The sequence below is a fragment of the Stenella coeruleoalba genome (genome assembly GCF_951394435.1).
Source record: "Stenella coeruleoalba genome assembly, chromosome: 13".
NCBI lineage: Eukaryota > Metazoa > Chordata > Mammalia > Artiodactyla > Delphinidae > Stenella > Stenella coeruleoalba.
Window position 1 is genome coordinate 3,865,731 of NC_137159.1, and position 12,552 is coordinate 3,878,282.

Sequence of the window (12,552 nt, forward strand, 5' to 3'; positions counted from 1 at the left end):
AATGGAGCTATGCCCATTAAGCCAACACATCCTTTGAAAGAATGATTTTAGACCCACATCATCCAACAACAGAACTCTCTGAGCTCATGAACACTTTCAATAATTGCTCTAATACAGTAATCATTAGCCACATGTGGCTATTGAGCACTTGAAATATGTCTTGTGTAATTGGAGGAGCTAAATTTTTTAATTTATAAGTTTAATTTTAGTTAAAATCTAAATGTAAACAACCACAAGTGACAAGTGGCAATTATATTGGATGACACAGAGTTAGATCAATGCCAAGTTGTAATCATATGGTTCAGGTTTTTTCAAACAAACTTTCTTTCACAGAACTAAAGGAAGTTCAAAAGAAGAATTAATGTTTCGTTAAAACCTCAAAACGAGTTTCTGGGGTATAGAAACCATTTAGTAAGTGTTACATTTTCCCCTTATTTTCTCTATGGTATTATATGATCACAATCCATACAGGTGATATGAAAGCAGCATTTACGTTTGGTACTGGTTTTTAGCATGTTAAGGAAGTTTGAAATAGTGAAAAAAAAGGTCTTGTGAGCCATTTAAAATAGATTTTTTAATGCTCTATCCACGACACATAAGGTATTAGAATTGTCTCTTTTTCTCCCCTAAAGTGAAGTGGGAATGTAATCACCTTGCTCCCATCTTGTACTGCAATTATACTGAATTGAACCTCGTAAAATCACGATTTTAATGGTTTAAACACAGTCACAATTTAATTTAGCTCAATAGATTAATTAGGAAAAATATATACTGGGCTGAAGGAAGGGTAAACCCCATTTCAGAGTGTAGCTACCCCCCAAATTATTACACACTGTTATTTCCAGAAAGTATATTTTTGGGAAAATAAAATCAAAATAAAAGCGTCTATATGAATATATGTATGTCATAACTTGCTTCCAGACTCCAACACAGATGCTGAATTGCTATACTCTCTAACAAGAATATGACCTAAAAGAAAAAACACAGTCTCTGTTTTTGCCAGTTAATATATGGCTTAAATTTGCACATGGTTGGTATAAATTAAAACTGAAAATCTCCTTCTTTTAGTTGGGAAGAATTTAGGGTCCCATTGTATTCCTTCCATATAGCTAACCACCTCCATAGCCCTTGGAAGAGGGGTAGCAGAACATTCTGTAGGACAATCAGACTGCCTGCTTCTTACTATGGAAGGTTCTTTAGGACCCAAGCGTCTGGACTTCCAAAACGGATAATGCTTGTTTATGCCTAAAGTAATTTATAGATGGCAAAGACACGGGAGAGATAGCATGGTACTGGACTCCTGGTTTCAAGGAGGGATGGAATAATTGTGAACAAGGGGTCTTAACATCGGTACCAGCTGGTTTCAGATTCCCTTTTCCCTCTCTTGCGGGGTGGAAAACCCAGGACTTGCCACCCAGGGAGGGTCAAAGAAAGAGAAAAACAGCAACACGACAGACCGGAAGCTATTTGCCTGGGAAATGTATTTGGGGCTGCTGCTAAGGACCCGGGAGGGTATTTCAGCGGAGGAAGGAATAGTAATAAAAAAGGTGATGATGCCCCAGGGTATGAGGGGAGGTGGCAAAGGCAGGTTTGAAGCACTGTGGTACTCCTCAGGCAGGGCTGTGCCCATGAGCTGCAGCCCACTGACTGCACGTGTCTGGGGGCTAAAATCTGGGCTCAGCCTTCATGTGGCCAATGGAAACTGACATTTCCCATATCCCAAGGTTAGCTTAACAGTAATTAAAGCATCACATTGCACACGATTCTTCCCATTATAATTTAAGTGGATTTTATGCTATTTTAAAAACCATTCTAGTTCCCACTGTGAATAATGAATACAAATAAAGTTGAATGTCAGACCTGGAATACAAATCAAATAAGAAGACCTATAAGTGTCCCAAACATCTGCCCCCGCAATTCCCAAGTCTCAGGTGCTGCAGTGCCGGTCCAGCCTCCTCATAAATGGTTACCCTGGTTGGCATTTGATGTCAGGCCACCTCTAAGGGCCACTTCTGCTCCATCTGAGAGTGATAAGTTACTTTCCGTTCTGAGACATCCTTCTAGCTTCCACCGTATTTCGAGCAATTCATTCATATTCCTAAGCAGCTATATTAGACAGTACCAAGAAGATTTCTGAGGAGGTAGATAGACACACCTCCTCTGAAATCACAAGGCCTTTCAGACACGATGTTTGTTTTCTGTCACTGAAAGAATGAGGATTTTGCTTGATTCTTTTTCTACACCTGGCATCAACGTACTTACAAGTGTCCCTGCTTCTCTGAATCCCTAGGAGGGGCTGCTTGCAGTTATGCTCTCCTCCAACTGTGGATGTGATATTGTCGTGTTCCGATTCTCGGCAACACAACAGGAGGTTTACATCAGCACCTCTTGTTCATCTCATTGTAGTTCATGAAATAGAAGGAGAAACTGGAGACAGAACTTCACACTGTCTAGCTGGAATGATAGTGCAAAAAAGGTTGTGATCTCCTAACTCCATTTATAAATGCAAGATTGGGGACAGATCTGGGTGTCTTCTGCCTTTCACCATGGATATGGAAAAACCTGTAGCCCTGCCATCACTCGCTGTAACGCAGAAAAGCCGGGTCGCCGGGAGTTGTTTTCAGGATTTTATTATTACTAGGCTGAAGAGCATTAATATTGTCATACAGATGGTCACCTATGCTGGAAGCTTATGAAAGAACTCTAAATTGTGGAAAGATTATTCTAAATGTAGGAAAGCATCAACTCCCTAATGCTAAAGGTGGAGCCGTGCTGCTAAACGTATTAGTATGTCTTAATTCAAACACCTGTTCTGTCCGTACGATACGTAGAAAAACTCTTATTTATTGCTTGCCTCTCCAGTTCAGATTTACTCTCACTATAAATTCATCTCATGTTAATTTATGTGCAAACAAAGACACACACATTTTAAATATCCGAAACGCTGGAAATAAACTTATTTTTAATTTTGTGCTTGTTTTCCATTTGTCAACCAGCAAATGAAAGGACTGAATAAATCATGCTCTAATTGCCAGCGGTGCTAAATTTAGGGTGAGAGCTGGAATCCTTTTGATCAAAACCGCTGAATATGAAATCATCCTCAGCTCTCTCGGCAACTTTATCCGCCTTTCTATTCTCCATCTGTCAGTCACCTGGGGATTTGTGAACTATTCCATATGTCAGGCTTGTCAATCACAATGGGATGTGGGAACGATCTGCCTACTGCATAGGAATTCTTGTTAAAAAATTAATCGGCATTTAACTAGTAGTTCTGTACTTTGAATACCATATTGTTTGGTGTTTTGAAAATTCTTCTCCCTCGATACGGTTAATGGAAATAAATTTTATTTAAATAATATAGCTCAAAATTCTGTTCTTTTAAATAACATTTACAAGTGTGTGACTGTTACACATATATCCCATGATATATATATATATATATATATATATATATATATATATATATATATATATAGTGTCAGTGGAATGTGCATGCACAATGTAACATTTAAAATAGAATGCCCCTTTTATGGAAACACTGACTCTGACAGCAAACCTATCTTAAGTAATGACATTCTAAAGATATCAAACTTTAAAAGTGATAAACCCATGTTTTGATCTCTCCATTTTGAGATCCACAAATTCGTAAAGATAGTTCTGAGCAAAACATGTTTTACTAAAGGTGCTTTATTTTAAACTTAAACCAATCTAAAGTATTCAGATAACTCATTTAAATAGAGATGCAAGTAACAGTGTATTCATCACAACATCAGTGCATCTCTAAAATATTAGAAAGTAGAGGAAAATACAGAAACCCTGAAAAGCATATATAGATGTTGGATGTTTAAACAGAAGCTTCATTTAATTTGAAATATTTAGGTGTTACATATTTTAACTCCATTGACTTCTGATAGAATTTGAGATGAAATAAAGCAGAACTAATGAAATTTTAGAAAAAGATCAAAACAACATCAAGGTAAAAATAATCATGATGCTAGAAATCCAAATTAATGTACAGACCTTAGGGGTGTGAGACTTTAGACAAGTTACTTAACTTTTTGGTGCTGTGGTTCCACATGTGTTACATGGATGTGAATTGATACAAACCCATAAAGCTTGGGGGAAGATGAAATAAGATATGTAGGGACTTCCCTGGTTGTCCAGTGGGTAAGACTCTGTGCTCCTAATGCAGGGGGCCCGGGTTCAATCCCTGGTCAAGGAACTAGATCCTGCACACCGCAACTAAGAGTCCACATGCCACAGCTAAGAGTCCGTATGCCACAACCAAGAGTCTGCACGCCGCAACTAAGAGTCCATGTGCCACAACTAAGAGTCTGCGCACAGCAACTAAGAGTCCACATGCCGCAACTAAGACCCTGCACAGCCAAAGTAAATAAATGGATAAATAAATATTTAAAAATTGTTATTAATATTAAGAAAATGCCAGCGAGATAGAAAGCATTGAAGAACTGTTATCCGCTGTGTCATCAGGGTCAACGTCCATTCCAGACAGTTTGCAAGAGGACTTTAACCAGGGAACTGACGTTAGAGGTGTTGGAGGGGCTGAGAACATTGAAGCCATTGGCCACAATGCCCACCTGGAAATCAGTCATTTTCTCCCACATTTACATGTCCTTCAGAGCTTTCCCATTATTCTTAAAGAGAAATCCTTAAAGTGGGCTGCAAGGCCCAGAGAGCAGAGGTCACATAAGTTCTCCAGTCGTTATTGTAAACCATCCTCCCTTAAGCTTCCACCTTCTCTCAACCTCAAAAGTACCCTGCTTCCCCCCCTGGGCCTACACCCATGAGAGCTCTTTTCCATGTTCCCTTGACCTAAATATTCTTTAGATTTCTCTTCAAGTATCACTTTGTCAGCATCCTCCTTTGCCTGTGCCCCTACTGTCCCTGTGCTTGTTCCCAGTCCTATGTAATCAATCACCAAATGTTTAGGTTGCAAATGAGTCTGTCCTTCTCTCCTTTAATTGAACATTTATTTGAGAGATTTTGATTAACGTTCGTCTGTCCCACTAGAGTGTAAATTCCATGAGGTCAGGGACTCAGTCTGATTTGCTTCTCATTGAGCCCAGTAATGGCATGAAACAGGTGGCCAGTATATACTGATGGAATGAATGACCTACATTAATGGGTGAGTGATCACAATGATAAATAATAAAGAGATGATCATCTGTGTATATAAGCACCAATGTCCTAGCTGAAATAACACAGCAAATTAACAATGTTTAATAACTTACATAAAAATAAATTTGAAAATAGGTATCATTGATTTCAAATAAACCTAGCAAACATAATTATATCTGACTTAAGTGTCCAAAAAACTGTGGAAACTTTCTTAACTTCCACAGGTAGTGTCACCTTTAGTTTTCCACCAAAGTCATTTTCTACATACATCTAATACTTTCTATCCTGTAATTAATCTCTGACTACATGTACAGCCTCCCTAAAGAGTTGATAGATCTTTGAGTACCTGAATTGAGTCTTTTTTTTTTAACATCTTTATTGGAGTATAATTGATTTATATTGTTGTGTTAGTTGCTGTTGTATAACAAAGTGAATCAGTTATACATATACATATGTTCCCATACCTCTTCCCTCTTGCGTCTCCCTCCCTCCCACTCTCCTTATACCACCCCTCTAGGTGGTCACAAAGCACCGAGCTGATCTCCCTGTGCTATGCGGCTGCTTCTCACTAGCTATCTATTTTACACTTGGTAGTGTATATATGTCCATGCCAACCTCACTTCAACCCAGTTTACCCTTCCCACTCCCCGCGTCCTCAAGTCCATTTTCTATATCTGCATCTTTTATCCTGTCCTGGCCCTAGGTTCTTCAGAACTATTTTTTTAAAAAAATTTAGATTCCATATATATGTGTTAGCATACAGTATTTGTTTTTCTCTTTCTCACTTACTTCACTCTGTATGACAGACTCTATGTCCATTCACCTCACTACAAATAACTCAATTTCGTTTATTTTCATGGTTGAGTAATATTTCATTGTGTATATGTGCCACATCTTCTTTATCCATTCATCTGTCGATAGACACTTAGGTTGCTTCCATCTCCGGGCTATTGTAAATAGAGCTGCAATGAACATTGTGGTACATGACTCTTTTTGAATTATGTTTTTTTCAGGGTATATGCTCAGTAGTGGGATTGCTGGGTCATATGGTAGTTCTATTTTTAATTTTTTAAGGAACCACCATATTGTTCTCCATAGTGGCTGTATCAATTTACATTCCCACCAACAGTGCAAGAGGATTCCCTTTTCTCCACACCCTCTCCAGCATTTATTGTTTCTAGATTTTTTGATGATGGCCATTCTGACCAGTGTGAGGTGATACCTCACTGTAGTTTTGATTTGCATTTCTCTAATGATTAGTGATGTTGAGCATCCTTTCATGTGTTTGTTGGCAATCTGTAATCTTCTTTGGAGAAACGTCTATTTAGGTCTTCTGCCTATTTTGGATTGGGTTGTTTGTTTTTATGATATTAAGCTGCATGAGCTGCTTGAATGTTTTGGAGATTAATCCTTTGTCAGTTGCCTCATTTGCAAATATTTTCTCTCATTCTGAGGGTTGTCTTTTCGTCTTGTTTATGGTTTCCTTTGCTGTGCAAAAGCTTTTAAGTTTCATTAGGTCCCATTTGTTTATTTTTGTTTTTATTTCCATTTCTCTAGGAGGTGGGTCAAAAAGGATCTTGCTGTGATTTATCTGACTTGAGCCTTTTTCTCCTTGGTTTCCCTACTGCTTAGCATAGTGCTTAATACATACAATCTAGTATGTTACAATTTGTTTAGTAAAGTTATCACATTCAGAACAATATTGCTTCTCTGTGGATGCTTAGCTCAGATGTTTATAAACTGCTCCTGTTCCACTGGTTCCGATGGGCCAGTTGGATGAATTCTACCCCATCATCACAGACTTCACATTCATGCCTCTTTTTCTTGGCCTTTTGTCAAGAAAATACATTCCACTAGTAACAATAAGAACTAGAGGATAGAGTGCTGTCCGTTCAAAGTAAATTCATCATTACCTTGGGAAAATAAATAATGGAGGGACAGGGACAGAGAAGGGGAAAGAAGAAAGGAGGAAGGAAGGAAGAAAGGGAGGAAAGAATGAAGTAAGGGGGAAGTAAGGGAGGGAGAAATAAGAAAAGGAGGAAACAAAAAAAGATCCTAGTAAGGATTCTTTCACTCCTAAATAGGATCAGAAACACTTTGTAACCTTACCTTTAAAGGAAAAAAATTATCTCTCTTACTGAAAATTTGCAACACTGGAGGACCCGAAATATTGTCTAATGATATCTGAATACAGCTCTTAAAAAATCTATCTTACATATCTCAGCACATTTACCTAGGTTGCTATTTATGCAAAAATAGACTGAGGCAGAAAACAAAATAACAGTGTAAATCAGAAGAAAAAGATAAATAAAAAATTAATTTTCCCTATTATTTTCTATTTATTTTCTGAGATATGGTTATTATTCTGTCTAATCAAGAGTGACAACTAATATAAGTAATGTGATAAATAGCTGCAAAAATTAAACATGATTTTATTAAGAATGTGTAACCTTTGCTAGAAACACAAAAGTAATTCAAGTTAACGATTTTTTTTACATGACGTGACAAGTTAAAAGATAAAATAATAATATTAATATATACAAAAAGGCCAATGATTTAGTTTAATTCCCCTCCAAGATGAGCACTCTTAACAGTAAAAATAGAAGGAAACATCTTTAATTTGAGTAAAATCGCCATAAAGTCATCATCAAAGTCATAGGTAAAGTTAAAATTAAAAATATTTTTAAATAAAAAAGAGAAACATAAGGATATTATTGTCACTAATACTAGTCAAAATTGAAGTGGATGCCCTAGATAAGGCAGTATGGTAAGAAAAAAGAAAAATTACAATACGAAAATTGGAATGAAAATAACACACTGTCTCTATTTTGGACCATATGGTAGGATACTCTAAAGGAATGAAAACTCTAAAAGAAACCACTGAAAATCTATTAGATTACAAGAGATCAGTGAGGAATCTCAACAGAATTCAATGTTAAAATTTCAGTTTCTCCAGAAATAAGTAGAAAATCTATGTATAGAGGATCTGATTTATCAGAGCAATACAAACTACAAAATGCCTGTAGATAAACTTGATTAAAATTGTTCAAAAAGTATCTAAAGCAACCTATACATGATTTTAAAGAATATGATAAATAAAATAATTTAGAGGCATGCTTTATTAGAAAAAATGATTTAATATTGAAAAGGCTTCAATGCTCAAGATAATCTAGAAATTGAGTCAATCTCAAATTCAAACAGAAATCTTTTTAATGCAACTGACAAGCAAATTCCAGCCTTCATCTGGAGAAAAAATTCATGGCAATTGTTTAAAAAATTGGGAAATAACAAAAATGATGGACTTGTTCCAACAGATTAAAAATATATTATAAAACCAGGGTAATTAAATTAGTAAGGCATTGGTATAGGAATAAATAGAAACTCAATGAAGCATTATAGACAGTATTAAAATGGACCCAAGTATGACAAAAGGGTATTCAAATTAATGGGAGAAATGAAGAACTATAATAAATGCTGCTGGGAAATTTGGCTATCTTTTGGACTAAAAATTTAGATCAAACCATACAAAAATTAATTTTAAAAAAGCTATGAAGAATTTGAATAAAGGGTGATCTGTGAAATGGAAATGATACTATATTTCAGGGTTTTGCTGAGGCTTAAGTTGATCAATACATGTAATGCATCTAAAATATAGTAAGATTTCACTGTTCTTCTCACTATTATTATTTATAGCATCTTGGTTTTGTGTCTTGCTTATGAATATTTACTCTCATGGCAATAGGAGCAGTTTCCTCAGATATTTTATACTAACACTTCTCCAACTTGGACAATGACACTAGAAATTGAATGCAGGTGGTCTGATCTAGAATTTTTTTCTTAGTCACTAGTCTTCACTACCTCCTTAGGTTGACTACAAAAGTAAGTAAAACAAAAACTTCCATATATAAAATGCTACAATAATCAAAGTTTAAAAGATAAATGACCATCTTGTCTTAGGAAAAGTACGTGCAATGTTTAGAACAGTAAAATAATTAAAAGTCACAATGTGTATGGGGCACTTATAAATCTAAAAGAAAAAAAAATACTTGAAACATTGACAAAGAATACAAACATACAATTTAGAGGGTTAATATAAATAAAATGTCAAGCTTACTTGTAGACAGGAAATGTAAAATGAAACAGTAATGAGATCCTGTTTTTAACCCGAACCACAAAACTAAAAATTGATATTGTCAAGTGCTGCCAGGAGTATAGTCAAATGGATACTTTAATATACACTTTTTGGGAATTTAGTGTAGTGCAGCATTTTTGAAATGCAAACAGATTTTGCTAGCAAAATTTTGTGTACTTATCTTTCACCTAATCAATACTAAGTATCTGTGTGAGATCAATAGCATATAGGTACAACAATTTACAACATTTGCTTTTAATGCTTTCTTTGGAAAAGGGAAAAATTAGAAATATATTTCAACAGGGAAAAGATTATATATCACTTACAGTACTAAAATACTATTCAACACTAGCTATCATTTAAAGGAAAAGAGATGGATCTATATATACTGCAGCAAAAAGTTCCCAAGGCACATTGGCAAATTAATTTGTATTTAGCATGGTCTAACCTGTGTGTAATTGGACTCAGATTAAGAGGACAGAGAAATTGGGGAGAAATTTTTGAAAGAAAACAAGAAGACAATACAGCCCTAAGAGTGTAAACCCCAAAACAGAGCTTCAAGATACAGAAAACAATATATGACTAATTAATTTTCTCCAAGGGAGCCAAGAATATACAATGGGGAGAGAATAGTCTCTTCACTAAATGCTGTTAGGAAAACTGGACCGCCACCTGCTGAAGAATGATACTGGAACCCTATCTTATACCATTCACAAAAATCAGTTCGAAATGTATTAAAGACTTGAATCTGAGACCTGAAACTGTAAAATTTCTAGAAGAAAACGGAGGGATAAACTCTTCAACATTAATCTTGGCAATGATTTTTAGATCTGACACCATAAGCAAATGCAACAGAAGCAAAAATAAACAAGTAGGACTACATCAAACTAATGAGCTTCTGTTCAGCAAGGGAAACCATCAACAAAATGAAAAGGCAATCTATGGAATGGGAGAAAATATTTTCAAACCACATATCTGATAAAGAGTTAATATCCAAAATGTACAAGGAATTCATATAACTCCATAACAAGAACAACAGTAAAAACTCCAAATAACCCAATTAAAAATGGGTAAAAGACTTGAATAGAAAGTTTTCCAAAGAGGACATACAGGGACTTCCCTGGTGGTGCAGTGGTTAAGAATCTGCCTGCCAATGCAGGGGACACGGGTTCGACCCCTTTTCTGGGAAGATCCCACATGCTGCAGAGCAAATTAAGTGCATGCACCACAACTACTGAGCCTGCGTGCCACAACTACTGAAGCCTGCATGCCTAGGGCCTGTGCTCCACAACAAGAGAAGCCATTGAAATGAGAAGCCCATGCACCACAAAGAAGAGTAGCCCCCACTCACCACAACTAGAGAAAGCCCATGCGCAGCAACAAAGACCCCACGCAGACATAAATAAATAAATAAATAAATAAATAAATAAATAATTTTATTGAAAAAAAGAAGACATACAAATGGCCAACAGAAACATGTAAAAGTGCTCAATATCACTGATCATCAGGGAAATGCAAATCAAAACTACAATGGGATATCAACTCACACCTGTTAAGATGATTTTTGTCAAAAAGAAAACAGACAAGTGTTGGCTAGGATATGCAGAGAAAGGAACTCTTGCACACTGTCACTGAAGTATAAACTGATATAGCCAGTATAGAAAACAGCATGGTGTTTCCTCTAAAAATTAAAGATAGAACTACCATATGATCCAGCAATCCCACTTCTGAGTATATATCCAAAGAGAATGAAACGATTGCTTTAAAGTAATCTCTGAACTCCCATGTTCATTGTAGCATTGTCACATTAGCCAAGGTATGGAAACAATCTATGTGTCTGTCAATGGATGAATGGATCAAGAAAAGGTGATTATAAATATACAGTAATGGAATATTATTCAGCTTTAAAAAGAATAAAATCCTGCCATGTGCAACAACATGGGTGAACATGGAGGACTACTTTGCCAATAGAATTGACAACCTGGAAGAAATGAACAAATTCTTAGAAATTCACAACCTGCCAAGACTGAATCAGGAAGAAATAGAAAATATGAACAGACCAATCACAAGCACTGAAATTGAAAGTGCGATTAAAAATCTTCCAACAAACAAAAGCCCAGGACCAGTTGGCTTCACAGGCAAATTCTATCAAACATTTAGAGAAGAGCTAACACCTATCCTTCTCAAACTCTTCCAAAATATAGCAGAGGGAGGAAGACTCCCAAACTCATTCTACGAGGCCACCATCACCCTGATACCCAAACCAGACAAGGATGTCACAAAGAAAGAAAACTACAGGCCAATATCACTGACGAACATAGATGCAAAAATCCTCAACAAAATACTAGCAAACAGAATCCAACAGCACATTAAAAGGACCATACACCATGATCAAGTGGGGTTTATTCCAGGAATGCAAGGATTCTTCAGTATATGCAAATCAATCAACGTGATACACCATATTAACTAACTGAAGGAGAAAAACCATATGATCATCTCAATAGATGCAGAGAAATCTTTCAAAAAAATTCAACACCCATTTATGATAAAAATCCGGCAGAAAGTAGGCATAGAGGGAACTTTCCTCAACATAATAAAGACCATATATAACAAACCCACAGCCAACATCATCCTCAATGGTGAAAAGCTGAAAGCATTTCCACTAAGATCAGGAACAAGACAAGGTTGCCCACTCTCACCACTCTTATTCAACATAGTTTTGGAAGTTTTAGCCACAGCAATCAGAGAAGAAAAGGACATAAAAGGAATCCAAATCGGAAAAGAAGAAGTAAAGCTGTCACTGTTTGCAAATGACATAATACTATACATAGAGAATCCTAAAGATTCTACCAGAAAACTACTAGAGCTAATCAATGAATTTGGTAAAGTAGCAGGATACAAAATTAATGAACAGAAATCTCTGGCATTCCTATACACTAATGACGAAAAATATGAAAGTGAAATCAAGAAAACACTCCCATTTACCATTGCAACAAAAAGAATAAAATATCTAAGAATAAACCTACCTAAGGAGAAAAAAGACCTGTATGCAGAAAATTATAAGACACTGATGAAAGAAATTAAAGATGATACAAATAGATGGAGAGATATACCATGTTCTTGGATTGGAAGAATCAACATTGTGAAAATGACTCTACTACCCAAAGCAGTCTACAGATTCAATGCAATCCCTATCAAACTACCACTGACATTTTTCACAGAACTAGAACAAAAAAATTCACAATTTGTATGGAAACACAAAAGACCCTGAATAGCCAAAG